Genomic DNA, 27543 nt, shown 5'->3' with positions numbered 1-27543 from the left:
GGGAAAGTTTAACTTCTATATTAGAATCTTTATTCAAGATATGATCGAAGGGACTAAAGGGCAATTTATGTTTTGCACCCAGAAAAAAATGAGCAGTCCGGTTGTAAACGTTTTTCTTGAAAATGTATTAATCTTGTCTCATTTCTTGTGCCGCTTGCATAATGGTTATAATCATCGCTTTTCTAAACCCTGTAGAAAAAAACTGATTCAAATCCTTTTAACAGGATTACCTGTATGCAAATTTTGACACAGTGCCAAAAATTAGCCGATTCCAGGTAAAGGCTGCATTTTTTTTTAATCCATCCTCAAAGTATGCGCACCGACCATTGAATTACACACAATTTACAGACGTGTCATGCTGATTCCTCATAGTCTTGGTTGCCTGAGCATAAATCCGAATCAACCACAGACTCTTTTCCTTTCGCCTTTATTACACATCGCAAATATGATTATACGAATTGCTTAGATATTGATGTAAAAGTGCATCTCTTACGCTTAACCCGAATAAATCAGCGAGTTAATATACGCGGCTGTCGTCTTTACTCCTGTAAAGGTCTCTTCTTGGCATGCTTGGTAGTTATGCAGTGAAGCGACACAATTAGTTGTGGTGTGGTTTCTACATAATTTTCTCTACATAATTATTATAACATAACTGGAACGGGCTTTCGTGAGACAGTCATAAAGAACAGCGTGGAGCAGCAGGGAACTCGTGTACATAATTCTCTGCTGTTAGGGGTGACGAAAAAGTTTTCAGTTGTCCATCAGTGTGACCCATCACCAACTGACCACTTTTGGTCACCCAATACCTAACACAAACTAATGAATCGATAGGCATCGTGGTAACCTTAATTATATGTGTACCGTTACAAAGTTATGCTCTCAATTTAAAGACACAGGAGACTGTCTAACCCTTTAATCTAGTAGTCAGTCTCTGCAACACCTTCTTCGTAATTAAACTCGGGGGAAAACAAATTAGTGCCATTATTACGTACTGCCGAATTCTGCTGCTGCTGCACGAGGACCACATGTCAGATGTGACGTTAGCGTAGTATTAGGGGAACTGGAGAAAGTAGTGGCTTTCTTTCCTGCTATTGGCCAAAATTACTAGAGTCATTTGTCTTCGGGATGACTACGCTGCCGACTGCGCTCCTTCATAAAGGTGTCTTCCTCCTTCAGTTAGCCCGACGTTCTACCGAACGCGACCTGCTATTGGAGAGAAGCGTCTAGTGATAAATGATGAGACTAAGTTGGTGATGGACTGCCCGAAAACCCTCCTTAGTTTACTATAGCTGCGCTATTAGTTAGGACGTTCGCTGATGAGAACTTACCGTGACATTTAAGGGATGGTCCCTTTGGTAGGAAGTTTTATAAGAGGGTTCTTCGGACCTATTTGACATTAGTCTCTCGGAAGATGCGAAAAGGAAAGCATCTCGCAATAAAAACATATCTTCCGATAGCTATATATCTATCTAATGGTTTTCCAGTTAAGCCTTTGTCGTTGGGGACTTATCTGAATATAAAACACCTCTTGTAGGAAGAATGACACATCTCCTGTCTGTTATTGGAACCAGTATCGCTTGGGAGTTCGTTGTTTAAATCTTTCTCTATTTCTTTATTAAGAATGACCGCATATCGTCGCTTACGGACACGATACTGTCAGGAGCATGGAATTTTTTGCAATATTTTCAATCCATCTAAAATGAGAGTGCGTAGTTCTTCATGTATACATACAACGGTGTTCTTCTTCTGTGTGAAAATCGAATGGAGTCCATGTCCATAACGCGATCTAAATAAATAGAGGAGGAGGAGAGAGAGAGAGAGAGAGTATATAAAAACAGGTTTATTCAAAGTAGAGAGAGAGAGTTACTATCACAAAAATTACATATAAAAAGAATTACCGTGATTTCCGAAATTCCTGAAAATCATTCACTCTACTCCTGAGAGTAAATTAAACCCATTGGCAGTAGCGGTAACCTCAGAGATATGTATTTAGCGAATTCTGCTGAACAACTAAAAAGGAAGCAATGTGATTATTCTCGTGATCCATCAGCTGACGTGTAGGGGGGGGATTTTTGTTTCCTTTTTTTCCCTTTTATTATTATTATTATCTCCGTTTGTCTTATTATACATTTAACTCAGGTTTTCTTAGGTGCCCTCACACCTACAAGACCCCACTCTTTGTCACCTGACTGCTATGCTCTGCAAATATCACAGAAGATTCTCAAGCTATTGAGGGTAATTTCCATTGATTCCCCTTACTCAGAGACCAGGACTCTCTCGCCTAATTGCTAGAGAGAAAGCTCTTAACTAGGCAAGCAAGGCGTGTGTTGATTAGACTAACAGGACTCAAGTGAAAACAAATCATGAAATTTATTACATACACATATACAATATTATATACAATTGAATAAAGGAAAACATACATTCCTAATACACAAAGTCGACTCAGAGATACCTTGCATAATCATTCTAATTACAGTTTCCATTCACTAAATAATCTGAGTTTACCATTATATGAAAACACCTGATTCATTGTTCTTGCTCTATTTAACTCCTAACACTTGTACATTCACTATACTTATTTCATTACTCGTGGATACAATTCCGTTTCTTATATTAACAATCAAACATACTACTTTCATCATTATGCTCTGTGATCTCACCACTCTGTTACAATATACTTGTAGACCAGTCTTAATTTTCCTAAAGTCTCTACTTGTCACTAGTCATTCAGATAAACCAACCATCTTCATCAATAAAACAATACATTCAGAGTTTCTCATACAACTTATTGTCTGTAACTTTAAAACATATTCAGAATCTCTTTGTAAGTTTACTACCCTTCCTAACACATTATATCTGTTATATCAATCTCATCTACTATTCATTCCTTAGTGTCCTTTCCATTATACACTAACCCCTTTTAACATAATAAACTCTGTTAGTATTTTTGCTTCAGAGAGAAACTTTCGTATCTTTACCTATTTAGTACTAACCCCCTTTAATTATTATACTATTTCTTTAACAGTCCTTCTAGCTAACTTAGTGTGTTTAATATAGTGCTCACTTACTTCTATCCTTTTCTTTCCTTTCCTGGGAGGTTTCAGGTTTCCAACTTAGGCCATCTTCTATGGCTCTCCTTCATCTGCCTTCTCCTGTATCTGCTTCAGATAGATTTCCGGAACTCTTGGCTGCATGGGTCTGGCGTCCCTTCTCTGAATGCGCAACTCCTCCTTTACTAAAGATCATTCTGATGCATCTTGCTCCAAGAGGTCGTTACCTTTCCTGGCACACTTAACTGTCTTTCATAACCCCGTTTTCTTATCATCCTTGGCCTTTCCGTTACTTTTACTCTTACCTATTTTCCCCTTTCTGTCTAGGGCCCTTTTTGCACTCCCTACATTTCTGCATTGCCCGACTTACTCCTTTCACTCTGCGTCTCCACGACCAGTCTCTTTTTGTTCCCCTGCACTCCATACCGCCCCTTTTCACTGGCCCGCCTCCGTTAGAGACTTCAACCAATCTTCCCCTTTCTATTTAAATTTACGTTCCGTTTCATTCGCTAATATCATTTTCCCATGCTGTCCCTTTAGCGCGCAATCCAGCCTCTTTTTTGAATATCTTTACTTTCTTCCCAGGCCGTATGCCCATTTGATGTCGACCGGCCACCTCCACAAACACTCAATTTCCATCTCGCACCTTGCCTTCTAAAGAATATGAAGCTTTCCATCACAGACAGCTAGACGCCAGTCTTAATTTGAAACCGAACATTTGAAGAGCACCACTTCCTGTTTAGTCTGACAGTGTAACCGTTCATCGGAACTGCCACGACTAATCCGGTCTCCCGTCCTATTGTTTGCTCCCGAGCAACCCTTTTCACGCCTATTCACAAATGACCCTAGCTACCTATTCCTGCTTTCCCTGTTTGTTTTCGTGTATATTGGGAGTTGAAAGTTTATCAGTCTGCTACTAGTTATTCTCACGCTTACCCCATCCCTTCATTCAATTTTCTCCTGATTTAATCTCACCTTGCGAAAAACCCACTATCTTTATTTTATTAAATTTGTAACATTTTTTTCATCTTTCAATATCACTATATCTAACGTTTTTTTTTTCTAATTAATCTCTTAGTTCGCGAAAGACAACCCAGCTCTGTAAGTTCTTATTTCTTTCATTAAAGTATAAAAGTATAAACTGTATAAAAGATTATATCATCTGCATAAATGTTTATAAAATATCTTAATTTCTGTGCTTCAAATATGTCATTTATCTAGATATTGAACATTGGCCCAGCATGAGTGCCTTAAGGTACCCCTCTCTTTATATTATATGATTTTCCTTTTATATTTTCTGCTTCAACTCTTATTTTTCTTTTGGTTAAATAAAATGCTAAAAGTTGATTGATTCTTCCCCTTATACCATATTTCAGTAATTTTTTGAAAATATTGGGACAGCATTTAAGTCATTCTTTGATTAAATCTATAAATAAAATCATGACGATGGTCTGTGCGCTCTTACTCTTCTTATATGAGAATTGAGGGTTGTTTAGAAGTCTTTAGTGATGTAAATTATTAATATGAGAGAAAATATAATTTTCTGTTATCTTATTTAGTACTGACTGTATTCATAATTGTAATAATCATCTGGTTAACCTTTTTATATATTAGAATTATCTTAAATGAAAGTAAATTAGTTAGACAGCTCCCTGTCTCTAAAATGGGTGCTATAAGCTCCACCAAGAGTACAGCGAACTGTTCCTTATTTCTCCTAACTTCGATTACTGTAATACAGTCCAGTCCATAAGATTTCTCGTTCTTCAACTTAACAGGTTATATATGATATTCCATTTCTCCTTTTGAGTTATACGCTTATCCATAAAAAATTGATTATAATTCTTCTTCTTCTTCTGGCGTTATAACCCAGGGTGAGTCTTAGAGTTCTCAACAATGTTCCACCAGTAAGCCCACCGAGAAGACAAACAGACAAACTTCTCCAACTTCTTATTCTCATGGTAAATCCTCTTCTACGTCATCTGTCCCCAGTCTGGCCACTATAAAATAACTCCCGACAAATTTATTATAATAAGAGTTTTTATTATTTTTTTAAATCATACCTGTAAGTTCATTTCTAAGTGTTTTATAATTGCAGTAATGTTCTATCTTCGGTGGACAATTCCTATCCTGCCTAAAAATATTTATCCCTTTGTACTATTCATTCTTTTATTGCCTTAGTCATCCATGGTTTTTTTAAACTTATTTCTCATACTCCTAAAATTCAAGTTGCAAACTGAGTAATTTTAATTTCTCTGTTTATTAAACCTTGGATTGTCTATCATTTAACGTGTCGTGTCATAGTTAAACTTGTGAAAAGTCGGTGTGTAATTTAAATTCTACTCGTTTATTATAAGTAAAAACAATGAAATTAAATAAAATCATATTGACGTGGACGGATACTTCTGATTTGGACGTTGTTACTAAAACCAGATGCACGGATAAAATACTATAAATAAATACCTATTTATGGAAAGAAATGCCTTTTTTTGTATTTTCCTCATTATTTTCTGTATTTATTCTCTGGTATACTTTCTCTAGTGAATGGATTTTCTACTGAAACGTTGAAGAACCACTTTCTACTCTGACAGAAAAAAAGTCGCTGCTTTCCTATCAAATCGATATATTTGTGTAGATTTTGTTCTGCTTGATCGATAGATTGGCAGAGCAATATTTCAGTTTCTTTCCGAGTTCATTCAAAGCAAATAAATGCGAATAAAGAACATGAGAAATATAAAAACTGTCTTTATACTCCCTACCTTTGTTATCGCTAAATAGTAGAAAATACCAGATAAACCTTTCATTTTCCAAGATTTAATGAATGTAATTTACTGGTAATTCCATACAGCAATGCTAGTGTTAGCTGAAAGTGAGTGGTTCTTTAAATCAGAGAATAATTTTAACTGTTTCACGGCGATCTCTTCCTATGTATTCTTGCTGAAGGCTGAAGAATTCGTCTGTTGCTCTGTGTTCTGCAACCTTCAGCAAGTAATCTCAGGTTTCTTTTGATTTTTGACGAACTTCAAGAATTTTTTCGTGGAAATTAGAAAATACCTCTTTTTTTTTTTTTTTTTTTTTTGCAATGACTGTACATTAAAAAATTACCTTCATACTTTATGCTCATATTTTGACGATAAATATGGATAAAATTGCAGGCAAACAATTATATTTAGGTTTCCTTTGAAGAAACAACCGATTCTCTGGAAAGACATACTGCCATTATAATCTTTGGAACCATGGACGCTAGAAAACTCAAAGGCATATTTTCTTACATCTGAAGTATTTGAAAATTGTCATATTAGGGCTACCCGATAGCCAACTCATCTGCCCATGTGTATTATGTCCATAAATTGCCTGTTTCCCTGGATGAAAAACCCGAGTTTTTGGAGGGAAGGAGGGGTGGAGGACCTTGCTATCCACGCCTGTGACCAACTAACTCAATCAAGTGAAAAAAGCCAAACATTCTTCGCGTCATTGACGGGATCCGAACCCGCCCCTTATCCACCTGGTGTGAGGAAGACAGTGATTATAATCACCATGGTACCCGCGAGTTTGAAGTACCTAAACAAGGAAAATAACTGAGCTGTGTATTAGCTTTTTAGAAGTACCGTTTATGTGTTTTGGCCGGATGAAATTAAGCATGATGATATTCTGCTATTCCTAGAAATTTCAAGGGTTTCTGGCACATGAAATTCGTTTCCCTATATTGCTTTCCCTTTATTGCTTCAAATTAATTGTTTAGCGCACACTCCACAGTTGTAGAGGATGTGCATAATTTATTTTCTGATGTCAGCCTGTTGATACACGATGGCATAAAGGTTTTGGTGAAAGTCTACAGGTGTGGAAGGAAATTGTATCTGAACTCGCATTCTGACCAATTGGATCTCTGCTGCACTTTGTTATGTAAAAAAGAAATTTTGAAAAGGTGGAATACATTATCGGCAGCTTGAATGAAGAGGATGGATTTTTCAACCCACGCATCCCATGAAGCAACTGTTGCCGAAGAAGTCAGTCCACACCAATCTCTCATTCATGGTTGCTTACTTTTCAAGAAATTTCTTCACATCAGTTGAGGAAGGAATGAAATCGCGGTGAAATCTTTGCGAGTAGTTGCTGTGGTTACTGATATTGCAATTGAAATGATCTGAAACACAGGCGATAACGATTGTGTCGTATGTGCAACGTGTGATAGGATTTTCTTCTAACGAAGACAGAAAAAATTTTATTTTTCTGTTTTAAAACATTAAATTTAATGTTTGCGATTTATTTTATTATCAAGCCAAATGAAAATTGTAGCTATAAGATGACGCCTGTCTTAAACTTTGCATCTTCACTATAATTGTTTAATTAAGGGTGGAGGCTTCCTTAAAATAGTACCATAATTAATAGTTTATTTTCGTTTATATTTTATGGCGGATCTGAATTAAATATAGGAGTAACAGTAATTTTGTTTTAAAGTGATTATAATCCATCGTTAAATTAATGTTGAAGGCTCTTAAGGGTACAATAAACGAGAATCCTCTCCAAGGTTGCGTTGAGAAGAAAACCGGTAATATCCCTGACACCACATCTGCTATAACCATTTGCGTGTTTACAAAGGGAAAATAACTATCAATAATAATGTTTCTTTGTGATATAATTTAACAAAGTATGTAAAACAGAGTAAAATCCCTGTGATGATACTTGCTTAGTGGTGCATTCACTCTTCGAAATTATGATGCGGTGGACCCAGAATGATTTCCACGACAGCGTACATGCTCCAATCAATCAAAGAACGCGACCACTCGAATTGGAAAGAAAATATTAAAACCGGGAGAGCTCCACCCTTGATAAACAATTGCTGGTATTCAAACGGTGTGTGAGCAGATAGGGGCCAAGTAGAGTTTACAGTAGTGACAAAGTCATAAGAGTAATGTTTAGTAATAAACTCCCAGAGGAGAACCAATAAACCGAAAAATGTGTACATTAATGATATTACTAAGTTCTAGCAAATAATCTCTGACGACACTGATAAGGTTATTTGGAAACGAGTTTGATTATGTCAGTGGTCAATTCACTCTCTGTATTTGCCGTTTAACTGAAAGGTACTGATTCTTCTTTGATGAATGACGATTCCAGTGCTGAGCGAAAAGCAGTGTAACCGATGGAAGAGATAAGGCTGCATGACCAGCTGAAGATGTAAGAGTTTACAAGAGGATTCCAGATATGAATTCCAAGAAATGTCAGTATCCATCTTATTAACGGGCTGGTAGAACTAGGTGGGTTTGTCGAATCCCTAACGTCTCAAAAGAGTTGGCTGTAATCCGTAATTTCGATAACTTGTGTTTGAAACGTTTTTAGACTTTCTTCCAGTTCATCTACATTAAATAATACGTTCTTTACTGTTGATTGGATAGGTTAGTGGGGGAAACCCTGGGGTCCGCTTCTCAAATCTTGTTGATTGGACATATCCTCGCGAGTAACATTGGTTGCTTATAAACATGGTCCTTCCCGTACCATGTGGAAATGATCTGAGTTTGAATTCCATCAATAACGCGAGGAACTTATGTGGGCCTTTTTCATTTCGTGGCTGATTTAGTAAAATTGCAAGTGCTGTATTTAGTTTAGCGATCTTCGAGGATGTTCAATTTCAAGAGTTGATCGTCGAGTATCAGAAATTCTATACTGCATTAGCTCACTAAAATTTCTGATACCTTCAATTTAAATTTCGAGGGGGGATGGGGAATTCTTCCTATAAGATGAAGAAAGAGAAATTAATGGTGATTGGTCAAGGAAAGGAGGGAGAGGGATGAATAAAAAAGGAGAAACAAGGAGAGGGAGAAGGGGTGAGATTTTTTTTTTTTTTTTTTTGGAGGTGCGAGACAGATTTTTGGAAGACGGAGATTTTTGTAAATGGGAGCGAGAACTGGGCCGGCACAGTTTAATGGGTATTAATAAAAGTAAATTGAGAGGAAAGGTTAAGAAATAAAATGTTATGAGAAGTGAGGATAGTTGCTTGAAAGTCTAAATGAATGGCCAGAGCAGTGTCCCAGAAGAAAAACCCTTGTATTATGGAGAGAACTAGAAAAGAATGCAGTCCAGAGATGTAAGCCAGACCAAGGATGACGACCGCTTGAAAGAAATCAAGAGCCAGGAACGCATCAAGGCAGTGGGAAGAAAAGTAAAGAGAAAGTAAGTTCTGAAATTTTGATTATGTTAATTGATAGGCAATGAATAGGACTGATAGGTCGAGCCGAATGCTTTCTTTCAAAAAAAAAAAAGGGGGACAGTGAGAGAGAAAGAGAGAGAGTGTGTTATCTAGCTGATATAAAAGCATATGTGGAGTAATGTATTAGATTGGCTAGTTGTGAACCCACAATTGGCTAGTTGTGAACCACTTCTAAGAGGTTGATTAAAAAAAAGGGGATAATAATATACCCTTAGTCATATGCACGTGGAAGAAGGGATAGAAAAAATATATAAGATGTTTATATGAAAGTAAAGGTTATATGAGAGATTATCCATATGTATTACTGTGAAGAAGCATGAATTGAACGATGGCATATGCCAGTTAATTTAGTATTTTGTATTGTTCTTATGTTTTTGGTGGTTATAAATGCATGGGAAGGAAAGAAGTACATCGAGAGCATTATAATTATGTAGAGTAGTGAAAGCAGTGAGTGATTGTCTATTTATGATTAATTTAGTGTTTGTATTTTTATAATTTTTGTACGTATTCTTGAAATTTGTTTTACTGGATCATACAGATCCGGTAGATTTGAAATTATTGATTTTCGAAGTACATTTTGAATGCTTTCCATACAACCCACACACGCAAAATGTGAATTGAGAGCAGAATGACAGATGGAGCCTTCAACGATATACAAGCAGCCGCGTGCCCTCGTATCCGAAAGAGAAAGGGACTCCGAATGAAAACAAACCAAGAACGCTGTATGTTTTACCCAGTAATTGTCTCCATCTTCGTGTCTCCTGTAGACCAGCGACTTCACCGTGACCTTCTCTGTTTGCAGCGTTGTTCCGCTAATAGCCACCTAAGACAAACATCGAGTTTCTCAGTCAAGGGAGAACCACCAGCTGAACAGCCTGATATATGTCTATGTCCATTACACTACAATAAAAAGACGGTGCAGTTGACGTGATAAACGCGTTGCCGTGACAACGCCAACAACAGACAAAGTCTCGAAGGTCATATTATTGGACGTTTGATGCGCGCCACTCTTCAGAAATAAGGCACTCGCTTATTAATCAGAGTGAAGTATTGCTAAGACTCTTGGAGTTTAATTGGTCGCCAGCTATTTACTGAGGACCACTAATCATGCCCGTTGCCGTAAATTTGTGCCTGCATCGCGCGCGTATGTGCGCGAGCGCGTGGACGAAGAGGATGCCAGGTTAAAGCTCCCGTAACGATTTGTCCTAATTGTTGTCAGGTTGACTGATAATTGGCTGGAGAGGGCCAACAGAACGTGCTAGCAGGTTCGACGTTTATTAGGAACCCGTCAGGTAATTTGGGCTGATAAATCGGCTCCCTGCTGTTACTTGGAAACTAATTTCTTTCCAAAGTGTCTGGATAAATGGAACATACGATCACCGGGCAATGTTCAATCGGATAATCTTTGGGTTAGCATGTAGTGGTAGTCACAATACCGCATCGATAAGCGAAAAGTGCTTCTTGAACTGCTGACCATCGCCGTATACATTAAAACTCAACTCAGTGTTTTTAACACAAGGTGAAGCCAATTGGTTTTCGCAGTTTTAACTTTTATTATGGCACGGACAAGAGATGACATGTGGATGGTTGAAAATGACAAAATTTGGACTGCAGGACCGAATCAGCGAGCTTAATGGGGAAGATTTGGAGCAAGCGGTGTTGGAAGGCATTGGAACTAAAGAACCGTTTCGCGCTCGACAACCTTTAATTCAAATTTCCCCTTCGTTTTTCTTCTTGGATGAAACTCTTGCTTGCCGATAGGGCACTGTTTTCCAGAACAGATCACCGTGATAGCGCACTTCTAACGCTGTCATTGAGAAGAGGGGTTGGGGAAGGGGGGACAATCACGACTGCAAAAGTTTCGCAACTACCGTTGCGGCTATCTCCGAAACGCTTGGCTGTCGGAGGTTAACGGTCACTGTAACTGCCTGCCAATGTAGTTAAATGTGACGACAGATCTATCTGACGACCATTTGCTTCCTACTAGTGCTTCCCGGAGGAGTAATTTGTATCTGACGATGGTTTGTTGAGTAATCCTGGCCTCGTTGTAAAGCCCGTGGAATAGTTCCTGCGGGAGAGAAGAAAATGTTGAGGGATAAATCGGAAACGTGTATATACAAATGGGCCGTTCGTTCCGAGAAAAGTGTAAAAAGACGAGGGATACATAAGGAACGGAAATTTGCGAAGATCTTAATCGTGGTTGTAATGTTAGGAAACTTGCGAACTTCAACAAATTTGGAAAAAAAAAGAAAGAAAACTGGGAGAGTTTTAAATTTATAGATAATGGCTAGATGGCTAGTTGGTGACTGAGATTTCGTTTGCTGCTTGCGCGTGCATTGCGTGAAAGATTATTATTTTTTTTTTTTTCTGCCCGTTTTTCGTCACGCGCAAGTGACATCGCGATGCCTTAATGTATTATTGCGTCATCCGATGCAAATGTGGGGACGTCTATTTGAATTGACGCCGATGTTCAAAACTACATCTCGCCGTCGTGCAGAGCGTCGACTAAAATAGGATTTGCTGTTTTTTGCGAGTGCCAAATGGAATGAGGAACAGTAGCGTTCTTGGGTAACGAGATCAGCGTTTATTAGTTTGTTTTTCTTCTCCTTCTCCCTTATAATAGTGCAGAAAACGTGACCAGGAAACACAATGCAAAGCAAAGGAACTTAATGAGAGTTTTAATATTCGATCTTTTATTGTTAATATTAAATAGTAACAATAAAAGATCAAATATTGATGAAAATGCTACACGAAGGACTAAACACTGTGGAAGGTCAGCACTAACCTTCCTTTGTGAAAATATTAATTTATTTTGTACTGGTTCGAATGTTTTTTGAATTAGATTCCTCGGTCTCTCTCTCTCTCTTCAGTGCTCTTCTAAACAGACTAAAACATCGATATTAAGTAGCTTCCAGGCTTTGCTCTTACTCTCTGATTACACGTGGGGCTGAAATTATATTTGTTTTTGTTATTGTTCTGATTGCTTCCTGTTCGTAGAGTTTGATAACCTCATCTGTGTTCAGAACTGTCCATGATGTCATTTGAGGCTCTTATTGAACTTGCCCTCGCTACTAGCACAGTAGTTATAATCATTATCCTTCAACACCGTGAGGGGGAAAAAGCCTGGGTTTAAATCCCGTTTAAATCCTGGGTTTAAGCATCCCAAATTGTGTGACGAAATCTTTTTTTAAACTTTTGGCAAGGTTTTCTCTTGAAACAGTGGGTGGGTGGATGGGTGCACGTTGTTTTGTTTTCCTGTAGAAATAAATTTAAATGCATTCGTTGAACTGCGATCTCTTGTATCTGAGCGTGACTTTTTTCTTTGCTAGTTTGCAGGGGTGGCTAAAATTAGTGCAGTGATTATATTTCTGTGTTTCTTAAAAGTAACGATTGTTTAATCTATCAGATTAAAGGATGAAATGTTTACTTTTTATCCTGGAGAAGCGGACAGTTGAATAGTGTCGCAAACTGTAATAATTTTAAAAACAACTGCTGTAGTGGCTACTCGAATACCAAAGAGAAAATGGTGTGAGCGTTGCTCCTTTATATCACTTTTTATGCGCGCAGTTAACAAGTGACAAAGTTGTGGTGAGTGTTAGGCGCTACTCTATGAGGCGTCAGTATATTGTGTTTTGTAATTGCGTTTATCCTTCAGTCGGTGTGCTGGTTGATGAACGAAAAACCCGAGTTACCTGGAGAAAACACCATGCTACCCTCGCCTAAAACCGACTAACTCAGCCACGTTGTGAAAAGAGCCCATACAAAATTTCTCGCTTCATTGGAGGGATTTGAACACAGACTTTTTCCACCCAGTGTGAGAGGACTGTGATTTTAACCACTGTGCTCCCTAACAGAGCATACAATTTTCATAATTATAATGATAAAAGAAGTTCGGTAAATTAAAATATTTGTATATACTCTGTTACCTTTCAGCTACAGTATATGGTTGCTGGAAACAGCCCTCGTGGGTAGCACAGTTGGTAGGATCGGCGTCCTCCCCACACCGGGTGGAAAAGATCCGAGTTCGAATCCCGTCGATGATGGGAGGAATTTTTATGGGTCTTCTTCTTCACAACGTGGTTGAGTTAGTCGGTCTCAAGCGGGGTTAATATGGTTTTTTCTCCCGGAAACTTGGGTTTTTCGTCCAGAAAACAGAAAATCGACCTAAAAACACTCAATTTACAGGCAATATACACGGAGAAACATGGCTTTATTAGCCGATGCTCCAATAACAACGACGACAGATGGAAGTTTGTTCCAGCAATCAACAACACGCTGGCTGAAGGCAAACGTCCGCACATCTACAACCATCCTTCAATTTCAATTTGTCCCCTGGTGTGTATAGTCTGAGAAAGAGGAAGAAATGCCGTCAGCATTGAGCTTGCTCAATGCATTCGAAGCCTTAAACACCATCACTTCGCAGATGTCTAGGCTCCATGCGTGCAGTTGCGGACCTGAAGCTCTTCTTCCTATAAGAGCACCCATTTGTTCCCCTCGTCGATGTTTGTTTTGACTTTTGGTTCTTATCCTTGTCTTCCTCCATCTTTAGCATCTTTAGGCAGAACAATGCAGTATGTCACTGACTCAGGCGCGTGCAGATATAGTTATCAGAATATTCAGAGGGGTTCATCCTGCGGCTACCTAACTGCCCCACGATCTCAGTCGTATCGAATATCTGCGGATTGTACAACTATGCATTAGTACAGCACGGCCATATTTTCTGATGTTTCTTGTGTTGTTGTTTACATCGATGCTGCTTGATTACGAAACATGATTGCCTACCTAAGAGCATGGAATGGATGGCGCTGCATTCAGGCAGTTTTGCGCGTCTGTGGAAATATGATCACCTCCTAATAATTATTAAGAGGGGATCATACTCCGTGGTTGCTGTATGTGTGTTAGTAATCGAAACCAATGTTAAATTAATGTAATTGGAGAAGGACGTTGCTTTACTGTTAAATAGAAATTAAAGTATAAGAAGGAACACTTTTATCACGCGTAGATTTTTGTATAACTTTAATTACCGATAAAAGCACAATAAACTAACAAATCTTGTAAAAAAAAAAAAAAAAAAAAACCTCGTGGTTTTGCATAATTTATGATATTAATTTTTCTTAAAAGGCTTTCATTTGTGAAATAGTTTTAATTGTTCAGTTCTAAATGCAGTTTTAATAGAGAATGTGGAGGACCTTTTTGAGGATGTATAGCATTCTCAATGAGAATTAGAAGACGTTGCATGAATTCTTCAATGCTATACATTCTGTTAATTCTTTTGGAATTTCTGGATGAATTTTAGAAGTCCTGTATATTTTATAATCACGACACTCCTGTATTTCTGTTTCCCCCAAAGTGTCTGCGCGGTTAGCACAATGGCATCGTCACTGTTCTCCCCTCACCAGGTGAAAAAGGCCCGGGTTCGAATCCAGTCAATGATGCACGGGCTTTTTTCACTCCGTGGCTGAGTTGGTCGGTTTCGGGTGTGGATAGCAAGGTTTTTCCTCCCGGAAACTGGGGTTTTTCGTCCAGCAAACCAGACACATCGACCAACGAACACACTCAATTCACGAATATAATATACAATGGACAGGTGAATGTATATTCCGGGTGGCCCTAGCGTGACATTTTTTTTTTATTTTCTTCAAAGTTAATGGTGGAAGATAAATCCGCACACCCACAGATAATATCAGAAGGAGAGCAACTGCAAGAGTGTACAATTAATGATAAAAGCTATAACTTAATTTACAGTAGTGGGGGAAAGTCTCGAACGTATCCATTTTTTATGGGAGTCTTGACTGGTTCAGAAAATTTCTAAGATTTAGTCAGCTTTCAATAATTTGATATTTTTCTTCTAGTTTGCACGTTTTGTTTCGGTTTTCTCTAAAAAATATCGCTTGCCGAAATATAGTCAACATAAAATAGCTGCAGTAATTGATAGAAATTGAATGCGTGTGTCACGTTAGTCTAAATCAAAAGTAATCTCTTTGAATGAAGGTTGATGTTATTTCTGTTTTAAATGCAATTCATTATCAGAACTGCACAGGAAAATTACATTTTTGTGCGTGAGAGAACAAAAGGCTCAGCAAAGAGCAGTACTTTCCTCTATTTTTCTTTAGAACTAAATACAAACAAATCTAACACAATCGACTGTACCAAAAAAAAAAGTCTCATCTTATCAATTGCATAGAATCCCATTAGACGTCAGTAATATAAAGGAATTCACTTTCATTCTAGTTGGTAGCTTTTCCAAGAGCATCGAACATTCTCATAGGTAATGCCTTTGGGCTTGTAAGGTTTCTAAAAGATTCACATGCCATTTCACTAATGATAATCACAATACGCTTCAGTTATTTGAATTTCTCTCAGAGATAAAATATAAAAACAGCTGGATTCTTTTCAAGAAATGCTAACTTTTTATTATAGAAAGAACTCGATTGAGTTTCATTGTTCGGCTTAAAATATTTGTCCACTGTTTGAATAAAAGTGTACTAAATATAATAAAATTAAACTTTTAATTAAAAAGAAATTATAAAATATATATTTATTTATTTATGCACGAGTTGCGGTTGAAAAGGTCGTGGCCAAGGGTAGTTTGTTGTTGTAGTAGGATTTTAAGAGCATCAGCGACTAAGGCAATATTGATCCGTGTATACTGTATGTAAATTCTCCAGTAAACTCGAAAAATCCGAGTTTCCGGGAGAAAAAACCATGCTATCTTCGCCTAAGACCGACTAACTCAGCCACGTTGTTAAAAAGTTCATAAAAATTTCTCGATTTACAGACAATAAAACCCCACTAGAACAACAACAACTGGACACGCAACGTGTCCAGTTGTTGTTGTTGTTCTAGTGGGGTTTTATTGTCATAAACCGAAGCGTTGATTACAGTAAATGTTTTTTTTTTTTCTTTGTGTGAATACAAGTCTAATCGGGACTTCATAATAGTAACAACAACCTTGAACGCCAGATCATCATAAGCAGCGTATACCGTAGGATAGGGATCAGGCGCTTGGGTGTATAAGTACACGTGCTTTGAATGACTGTGGTTCAAGCTCGGGTGACTGCTAAAAACAGCCCTTGTATTGGCTCAGTCTTTTGATCTATTACGATGTGGTCGTCCCGGAATATAAACAGAAAATCGTTTATTTTATTTCTATTGTACGCAAAGTCCCCACCACCAAACTTGAAAGTAGATCACAGAGGCAAAAGTAAATTAGCAAATGGAACAACAAACAATGCGTTCTGAAATTATGAAAGATGGAAAATGAAAAAGAAGTTATTGTGTTAGAATTGGAAAAATGATTGAATGATGGAAACTTGTGAAGGATCAAGCAAACCAAAAAAAAAAAAAAGAAGAAAGGACTTCATGCGTATACTTTGCAACACGCATTCGTCCTGTGTGAATGTGTTTTAAGCTTTTCTGGCTTGTGTGACGTCCAGAAGAAGTACGCTTAAATACTTCTAAAATTCTTTATTATAAAATGGTATTTATTTAATGATTTGATTTTTAATGATTATATATGAGTTGTTTGATTTGAATTGTTAGGAATATGCAATTTAGTAAAGATACTGAGGTAATAAATCGTCTGGATATTGTATTCTAGCTCAGTTGCTTGTTTTTTGGCAGGAACAATCTGAATTTCAAGGAGAAAAACTAAGCAACCTTCAGCCAAGACTGATTAACTCAACCTTGGTGATTAGTGGTGAGGGTGCATGGTTTCTATCTTTCGAAAATTGTGGTTTTTCGTTGGGAAAACAAGCAAATCGACCACCGAATACACACAATTTACAGATTTGCTTTGTGCTTAACACACACACTGAATGGTCCTAGGGGCTACGGGGGAGTGGACCATGGGATGAAAACCTCCCACAAAAGTTGCGGAATTCTAATCGATGCCTTTTTCCACATGGTGTAGAGAAATACCGATCGTAACCGCTGTGCTAGCCACACACAGGGGAGGGATAAAGGGCTGATTCAGAGGGGGGAATAATTACCCTTCCAAAGCTTATTTCAGAAGCACGCGTTCGCATGTTATACTTCTCTAACAGAATAATTTTCCTAAATTCTTCACAGACTTCCTGATTTACCCTCCTCAAAGGATAGATTGCCCTTGTTTTCCTGCGCTCCCCTATCTCTCCCCTTCTCACCACAAATCATGAAGTCTGGATGCATTCTTGGAGAGGAGGACCAGGTCTCTTTTATGAGTGAACGTGCTAATTGTTCTAAACTTCATTGGTTTACTTTTGGAATCCGACTTGGTGTTTCAACTTGTTTTTATTTTAAACAGATCTAACAACAGTAACAGCAGCAGAATTCTATATCTACATAAAAGATTATTAGCGATTACGATTATTTCTTAATTTATGCGAGACTCCATGTACCTTAACGTCAAAATAAAGAACTTAACGCCTACAAAAATAATAATAAACATATTATTAATAGTGGGATATGTATCCTTTTACTGTGCTAGGCTTTCTGTATATTCTAAGTGTCTGATAAAATATCTGCAATCCATTTTCTGTTTTTCTCTCTCTCTCTCTCTCTCTCTCTCTATCTGTGTGTGTTTATTTTTTCTCGCGTGTAATTGTAAAGCTAGCCGTATAATATTCTAAGTATTTACAAGCATCCCGTGGTATGTATTTCCATTTTTATTTTTATATTTCCTCGCAGCAAGACAATGTCATTGGAGAGAAAAACTCTGCAGCTTTCATCTTCCATTGCGAATTTATCTTCTCTAAAACCCAGCTACGTAACAATGTCAGTCGGCTTTTGAACTTTAAGAACCGACGGAGCAGGTCCTCACTGTTCTCTACAATATACCATTCCAATCGCTGGAAACAGAGAATAAAGACTACAAAAGGACTTTTTTTTTCCCCCGTTCGCTTTCTCAATGCGGAAAAGAGAAAAAAAAAATTCTTCTAGGAAGTCAAAGAAAGATTTCTTGCATTGAGAGACTTCTCGCTCTGGTGCACTTTACGCTTTTCTTTGCCCACAGGAACGAACAGAAGCAAAACGCAACAACAACTTCAGTTTTTGTGCATTTTCATTTACAGAAATTTTGTACGAACGTGTGATGTCGATGACGACTCTTTAAGACTCTCTGTTCACCCTGACGTGCATAAGGAATATAAACACAAAAGGAATAGTGGGAGAGACGAACTTCGAGCTCACACTGGCAGCATCTTGCGTTGAGAGGGTAATGCACGATAAAGCTTTGAAGTAGCAACATTCTGCCACTCGGAGGTGCAACTAAGGTTGTTAGTTGAGTCTTATTGTGAAAAAGTCGTCGGGTGTGAGTCGCACCAAAGAAAACGCTTAAAACCAAGAAGTGGATTATCAATAGACACTTCCTAATTAAAATAAACACAGTTCCGAAAAGTGCAGACATCTCTCATGAAGTGTAAAGTGTTAATTACGTTTCTTCGAGTCTGAAAGAAATTTTCATATTAAAGAATGTTTCGCTAGAAGTCAAAGAAAAGTTTCTCTTCTTGTGTCTTAAAAGCGGGCTTCTGTTGACCTATTCGGTTAGCGCTTACCGTTTAAATTTCCATCAGTGGGAAAGGTAAGGCCCACCTTGTGAGCGGGGGTAATTAAAACAGTTTAATTATTCTAACTGCGTAAAAAATTGCTTTTAAGCTGATCTTTGGCAAATTGCTCACGTCTGGATATTGTAAAATATTAACAACCTTCCGTTGTTGTGATATATAGTTTCATTAGCAACAAAGCATAAAAAACTTAACAGCCCAGAGCGGTTTAAGAAAATTGATTGATTTTTTTGAAAGGTACTCACCTCGTTGCAGTTCTCGTAATATTAAAACTAAACATAAACAGTACTCCCTGATATTATTTATGCATTCCTGGATAGAACACGGGAGGTCCACTTGTAGAGGCGCACGTACTAAAACGCTGAAATAAGTAAGATCTGCATATATTTGCACAGCAAAGATGTGACGTTGGTTGTCGTTGTTGTTTTTGTTGCAGTGGAGTTTTAGGAGCATCAGCGACTAAGGCCATATTGCGCCTTGTTTACTGTCTGGTTGATTTTCTGCTTGCTGGATGAAAACCCCGAGTTTCCAGGAGAAAAACCCATTCTGTCTTCTCCCGAGACTGACTAACTCAGCCACGTTATGAAAAAGGCCTATTAAAATTCCTCAAGTCATAGATGGGATTCCAACTCATGTCTTTTCCATCCAGTGAGGGGAAGGCGGCGATTCTACTAGCTGTGCTACCCACGAGAGCATGTGACTGGTAGAGGAAAGAACGCGGTGTCTAGATCTCATTGAGTAAGAGGGGAAAGCGCAAAAAGCTGTTGTAATAGACCAGTCGATGGTCTTGCCTTCCGAAAACCAAAAGAGATCTGTGTTCCAACCTTCACAATACGCTTTCTGTGCACAAATGAAGGTCATTTTCAACTTGTACTCCGCTCAAAATGACCACTAAACGTCCAGAATACGGTAGGCTAATTGAACACTTAAAGTGAGTTCAGGAACTACTCCTACATATCCTGAACCCTTCACTAACTCATTTCTTCAAACTGTGAATGAGATACAAAGAGACCTTTAGCCATTTAATAGCGTACGCAGAAATGCAATACTTGACTGTCTGTCAGAATGAGAGACCAGGAATACTACTGCAGACTTAGCTGTTAATTTGGTTCTCAACTTAGACTGCAGACCACCCTTACGTGTTGTTGTGGATTTCATAAACACCCCAAAAGGAAATTAAGAATTCCGCCATATTTATGTTAATCCAGTTTATAAGATTTGTGAGATTTAACACAATCTGCATGTTTTTTAAGAGGGATCGTGTACTTTTGTTTCTACAAATAATATTGTTATTATAAGAGAAATTCCTTATTTCTTCCTTATTCCATAAAGAATTTCTTTCGCTCCTTTTTTATATCTCTATTATATTTCTATATTATTTTTCCCCATTACTTTTACTTATTTCATTTGCTTCTACTTTATTCCTTTTCTGTTTCTCTTCACGCTAATATTTACCTCTCTCTCTCTCTCACCATTATTTTTAGCAATACCTTATGTACATAATATATACATACTAAGATCCCAAAAGCATGCGGAGATCCCTGGGATTTGTGAAAATAGATCGTATTCACATGTCTACGCTATGTCTGGTTTAAAATAAACTGTGTTCATGCTAGAAGAATGCAGATCAACGAATACAATAGACGGATCGAGGCGTTCACTTTAGTGACTTCAAACGAGGAGTCATCGCAAGATGTCATATTAACAATCGATCTGTTTGTTCTAATGCAGCAAAACTGCTGAAATACCCTAGATAAAACGGACGATGCCTTGTAATCACCAAATGGAAACTTCATGATGGTACTACAGCCGGAAAGCGTTCGAGTAGACCGCACAAATTGATCGAAATGAGACCGAAGGAGGCTTAAAACAGTCGTACGTGAATCATGTCGGTTCTCATCTAATGCAGTCAGTTAGATTGTGTTGTTGGTGTATGGTTTTAGGTGAATCAGACTTTCTAAATTGCATATGTTCCGTGCTCTCTATATTTGCCTGTTTGCTGGATGAAAACCAATGTTTCGTAGAGAGAGAGAGAGAGAAAAAGAAAACAAAAAACACTCAACCCTTGCCTAAGATCGATTAACTCAGCCGCACTGTGTAAAAAAAAATCCCATAAAAATTCCTCCCGTCATTGAGAGGATTTGAACTTGGCCCTTTTCCACCCGGTTTGGGGGATAACGGTATTTTATATGCACTGCGCTGCCTTCAAGGGCCTGTAGCTAGGAGTTCAGGTAGGCCACACCAACTATTAGTAAGGACGATAGAAAGCTGAGCTGCTTTGTATCAGATTTTCCGAAGATCTGCAGAACATACACCAAATTTCACAGAGCACAATGCATAGTGATGATTTGCTTGTTGCCCAACCCATCGTAATTTTTCCTTTGAATGTCGTGAAACTGTCTTATAGAGTCACAAATCACAGAACAAAGCTGCACATGCACACCAAGCATCATCAGACTCAAGTGATGACCGTGCTTGAGGTCTCCGGATGCCTGGAGAACGTTATTTAACAGAATGCGTCTTCCCATCTGTGAAGTTTGTTAAAGGTGCTCTCACCGTCTGGATTGTATCTCGTAGTCCCACCCCCTGTATTTTCGACATTAGTCGTCGTTCCATGCGGTACACTGACATTCTGGATAAATTCGCTCTTCCTGCACTGCGGCAGAATATTTGGAGGACCGTTTTCTGTTTCTTCTTGACAATGCACCATATCACACTGCATAACCTGTAGCAACTAGGTTTGGAGATATTGGTGGGCAAAACTTCATTGGCTTTCCCAGAGTTTGACTTTAATCCCACTGAGCATCTTTAGGATGAACTGTCTCTCTCTCGAATATTAGGGAAACACCATACTATCTTCTCCATTACGGATGAGGTAGTGTTGATAGTCTTGGGCAGACTAATATCCAGCACTAATACGTGCTACACGCCTTGTCGAAAATAAATGTGATTCTGTAATGTCAATACTACTAGAACTCTTCAACGCTTTAATTAGCAACATAAGAAAGAGTGAGTTGTAATTGCTGCCTGGCTGTCAGAAGTATTGTTATACAGCTACCTCTGCTGGATACTGATTTTGAGGACCGATGATGCTGTTGAATCATAATATAAATGCACTTTCAATCTATTTCTTTGACTTCTATCGGTTATTTTGACTTTAAAAATAGACTTAGATCAATTTTTCCATTTATTATTCCGTTACATCCATCGATGTATTATGGAACTGAAATATCGTTGACTCACTCCTGCTATCTGTCAACCACTTCTGATGCTTCCTATATATGCCTCGCATCCATTAATTGTCCGTTAATGGACCCCTTCCAAGGGATTATAAATTGCTATCCAGCAGTGTGCACCCACGCTTTACTTCTATATAAGTTAGAAAAATTGTAATTAAACATGTCTTATTGACATATTTGTTATTCATGAATTTGACCGCTTTAATTAATTTATAAGCTCTTGGCGTTCTTTAGCCACGAAGGGATTTGTCTACATTTGCATGCGCCACAATAAAGATTGTATTCATTTTAACCTCTGTGTCAAGCCATTAGTCAGCGAAATCTTTCTCCTGTGGATGATGGCTCATAGTATTTGTGAAACACAGGCTAGAAAATTACGTTCCTTTTCGTTTCTAATTTCGTTGAAGCTAATATTCCCAAATGAAATACCTTAAGGATTTCGTTTACACTATCCTGGTACTTTCAGACCTCTTATTTGCAGTTATCCTCCATATATATCGAGGATTAGAGATTCCTACAATTGGGATTAAAAGGTTCTTCAAGTTGTTGAACAACGATCTCTGGCTTAAATCCAGAACGAATCTTTTTTGGAAAAGGTCCAGAACGAACGTTTTGCCCTCTTGGGTAGCACAGTTGGTAAGATCGCTGTCCTCTCTCCACCGGGTGGAAAAGACCTGACTTCGAGTCCCATCGATAAGGTGACAAATTTTTATGGGCCTTTTTCATAACGTGGCTGAGTTATTCGGTCTCAGACGATAGTAGCATGGTTTTTTCTCCCGGAAACTCTATCTCAGAACACACGCAATTTACAGACAATATACATTGAGCAATATGGTCTTAGTTGCCGATGCTCGTAAAAACCAATTGCAACAACTTAATATAGTATTTTCATTTTTATCGATTCCTTAAAAGATAAGCACTCTCTTGGCTTACAGCCTGTTTTCTTTCGAAATGCTTTCTTTCTTCTAAACTTTCCTGACGTATGCATTCTTGGCTTAATACTTGTACATTTGTTTTTATTATTTCGCAGTATTCTTTTTCTTAAAAAAAAAAAAAAATATCTTTCGAATTTTGAACAGTCGTTAGAAACACTTGTAGGCCGCTGCTTTTTATTGGCTGCAGCGTTATTTGGTCTATAAAAAATGTTGATGCTTTCAAGTAAACGCCCATTTTTATAACGATAAGAAAATACACAAAATTATTCATTATAAAACGGCATTTGTAATCTTAAAAGTGGAACGAAAGATAAAGAGAATATTAAAAACATAGAGGAAGATTTTTTTAATTTTCATAAATGCTCCCAGTCCGCATGAACGATCGAAGAAACGAATTGTAAAAACGTTCAAAATAAATTTGATTAAAATCGCAATGCATTAATCTGTTTATTCGCTTATTACAGGACCGAAAGCTGTTTCAGATCTTTCTCTCTGGAACTGATGGGTTGCTCTTCGTGTTCTTAGAAATTAAAGGAAAAATAAAAGCCAGCTGCATCTTTGACTTCTAACATCTCTGCCATTAGTGACATCTAAACTCTGACCCTTTTGACATCCTTGCATTTAACCTCTGACCCTTTTGACATCCTTGCATTTAACCTCTGACCCTTTTGACATCTCCAACCTGTGACATTTAACAAGCGTATGCATTTATTTTCATTTTACGAGCCAGTTGAAAATTCTTCTTTCAACATTTTAAAATCGATTACTGTTATCAATAAAAAATCCAATTTAGTCACACTTAAAATCTTTATGAAATCCTCTCCTCCTGAGATGGGTATAAGACAGCATACTTTGACAGTGACAGAAAACATTATCCAAACCTCTTGAGGGGTTAATCTATTGAGAGAAGGAGGCATATTGAAGTACAGAAAGTTAATATCGTGGAGTATGGTGAGTGATGGGTCTCGCTCTGTACTTTCCAATGATCGTTACCGTATCAGAAATGTCTCCACACGAGAAACTATTCCCCGCACGACTATACAGGAGGTACTTCAGGGTGTGCAGTTACCTAGTGCATGTGGTCATAAAACATCCCGGTCTTGCACCATTTACAAAACGTTTAATACGCGGCACTGGGTGCCCCACAGTGGAGAAATGAGAATGTCCATGGTTGTGGTTTAGCGTTAATCTGTCCCTCGAGGGTGCTTCGAGATCATTTATGACCTGCACGCAGGGAGAGAGGGGACACTATGAAAACGGAATGGTTGCGATCGTACAAAAGCTATTTCGTGGATGTTAAGTTTCGCTTATTTAGCAGTGAGCTGGGAGAAGTTTTGATAGAGTTTTTCAGACTCAAACTTTTATCTCGTTTTCTGTTATTGCTTCAAATCGGAGTTACCAATAACATTTTATAATCAAGAATTGATCTTGAGCAGATTAAATGCAAGTCTTATGAAAACGCAAACGCGAAAATAATTGCCGATAATTTTGTTTAGCTCATTTCTTCGCATATACATTTCTGGGAGCACCAACTATTTAGAGTATCCCTACAGAATACTCGGCAGTATCTGGACGATGCAAAAATGAAAGGCTTAGGGTGAAAAAATAGTTCCAAAGGAATGACACCGGAACAAAATTAGCGCTCTACATACACATGTGTGGTGTGCAAATCAGATACCGCTACTTTTGTCTGCGAGAGGTGCTTAAAAGCAGTGATACTGAGCAGACCCAGAAAGTAGGCGTTATATTTGAAATGAAGAATCACGCGTTGTTCAGGTTGCCAAAACGGCCGCAATTCCTTTGCTGTGCTTGGTATCCATTTGGAAGGAATTCGGAGAGGACATCTTTCGTAAAATGTCTTGCTTAACGTGGTAAAGTGTGTTCGTGTCAAACGGCACCCCAATTTCCGCCTTGCTTTCATTGTGGCTGCAGTACAGTTCACTGCAAAGGCCAGAGGTTTAAAAGTGTATGGATATTGTATATGTGTAGTGTTGTCATAGTGAAGAAGTTTGCGGTACTGGTGTTTCGTCTATAATCCGTAGCAGTCAGTGTTTTAGTGGCATAATGTTTTGTGGAAAACGCCACCGGTGGTTTCCCACATCTGTGCCATGGCACTTTGTGAAGAAGTGCAGAATCTCTGTAAAACCTAGAAAAAGTGGGACCGCACGTTGCTCGCCACCACCACTGGGAGGTGAGCCGGGCTGTCCATCATACTCTGGCTGGTCTCTGCCAGGGTCCCTGAGCTTCCTGAGAGACGCCAAGTTTAGAAAACAGAAAATAAGAAACATATAACGGGGATAAAGGTAAGAAGGGACAGAAAGAGGGGAAGGAGGGCAGACTGAAAGTTGAGGAGGAGTCTGCCCTTTGTGAGACGAAAATAGGGGTCTGGGAGTGAAAGTTAAAGTTGCAGGGAACAGGTGCACCTGCATGATCACCAGAGGCCAGTAGACTCTGTATTCCGCACTCAGGGAGTGCCAGCAATTCCCCACTTGTGCAGTACCAACAGTATCCAACCCTTGTGGGTTAGTCTAAATCTCGCACTCAGGAGTTCTCCAGAGTTCCAGCAATCCCGCACCAGAATGGTGCCAGCGGTGTTCCTACTCTTAAAGGGTTGTCAGAGCAGAGTCTTCTAACAGAGAAGGAGCTAACCCACGCCTGTCTGATAAAAGGCCTTAGCAGCCGTCAGTAACTTGCTGATGAGATCATCACATCATCGTAGTTTCTTGTGTTCCTTAGTACGGTCAGTGATCGGTATGCTCCATCTTGTGTTGTGAAACTTCTCAGTTTTACAAACTCTGGGCATTCCACAGTCAGCAGTTCACAAAGTACGACAAAACATGTACTAATACCGTACAAGATTCATATTGCCAAAAACGTGCAAACGTTTTCTCTGTAATTCCTGGATAGGAGGCGGGTGAACAAAATATGGCTTCCTTGTTTCAGAATTACGCCAAGAACATGAGACTTTTGTTGCCTGTACTTTTGATGAAAAATCGAGTTTCAAGGTGAGGGGGGGCAGAACTTTTCATCTCTTGTTCGAGACAAATAACTCGACTGCAGTGTGAAAAAGAAGCCCATAAAAACCTCTCCCTTCTAAATTTTCCACAAAACATGGAAGGAAAACGATTGTGGCCACCGTGCTACCCGGAAAGGGCTATGTAGCGTTAGAGATTTTGGATAGACCGACGAAGGTATTTGTCCCCCACTGACAATATGAATACCGGCACATGAGTACATGCGCACACAAGGTGCATGACTAAGTACAGACCTCTAATGTTAACACCTGTTCCATGGAAAATAATGGAGTCACTGGTTAAAAAAGTAAGGCAGGACCATCTGGACAGGAATGCAATTATACTGCAGTCACAGCATGTATTTGTTAATGGGTGGTCTTGTCTATCCAATCTGATAGGTTACTATGATGCGGTGACCAAGGAACTGGATGCAAAAAATATTATTTTTTGATATTATTTTGAAAGAAAAGCTTGCATGGTTTTTCTCCCGGAAACTCTGGTTTTTCGTCCTGCAGACAGCAAATCTACCACAGAACACACCCAATTTACTGACTTCTTATATACAGTGGAATTTGGCCTAAACCTTGCTGTTGCGCCTAAAACTCTACAACAACCAAACAACAAACCAGCTCTGCTGGCAAAGCATTAAATGTAATCCTGGGAAAGGAAGTGAGTCGTTATCCTATCTGAAAGTTGCCGCTGCTCAGGGTACCAGAGAAAAGAGAGCCGAAGAATTCAATCGGCAGCCTTGTTCGCCAATTTAAACAGAGGCTTTTAAAACACGATAATTTGCATAATTAGCAATTGCTTGTGAAATATGGATGGGTGGGTTGGGTTGTTTATAATTTATACCAAAGTAACTACGACTACTAGGGCTCATCGTATTGTACTGTAAATTGAAGAAGAGGGGAGTAAATGCATGGTTTGGCTGACTATATAAAAAAAAACCTGATTTTCCTCAGAGAATACAAACGATACATTTCTCCCCCAAGACCGATTGTCCGCAGTGCGACGAAGTTCCTAATGGTTCTTTACATTCCCACGAGAAGTATTTTCTCAACTTCAGACGACAACGGTACTCGAACTCAGACCATTTTTTACAGATCATCAGAGGGCGGTGAAAAATGGAAAGTTTGTGACGCTATATGTCGATGAAACGTTGATTGCGTGCGAAGAAATAGCTCTGTATATGATCGATTGTGTCTGTTTTCACTGAAGTTTGGTGTTAACAATTAAATATTAAATTGGAATAAATAATAGAAAAATAATAAATTAAAACAAAAAGATGATGTGTACCTAAGACTTCATTTCGTTCGATGTTCAACGCCCCTCTCCCTCTATTAACCATTGTGAAATTCCACTAATCAGTTCTTCGCTTTTCTCTTCTTTAAATCTCATTTTCATATTGTTTATGCACCGCTATATGAGTTCTGATGATCCAGTCCACCCTGTTAACGGGTTCCGCACGTCTTCTGTTCTGGAGTGGTATTCGGATCAATTCCTGAAACACTAATAAAAAGAATCTGTCAGGTCCCAAAGTCTCATGGTGTGCGCA

This window comes from Mastigoproctus giganteus, chromosome 2 (genome assembly GCF_048544385.1).
Source record: "Mastigoproctus giganteus isolate SK-2022 chromosome 2, ASM4854438v1, whole genome shotgun sequence".
Lineage (NCBI taxonomy): Eukaryota > Metazoa > Arthropoda > Arachnida > Uropygi > Thelyphonidae > Mastigoproctus > Mastigoproctus giganteus.
This window is presented reverse-complemented; position numbering follows the sequence as displayed.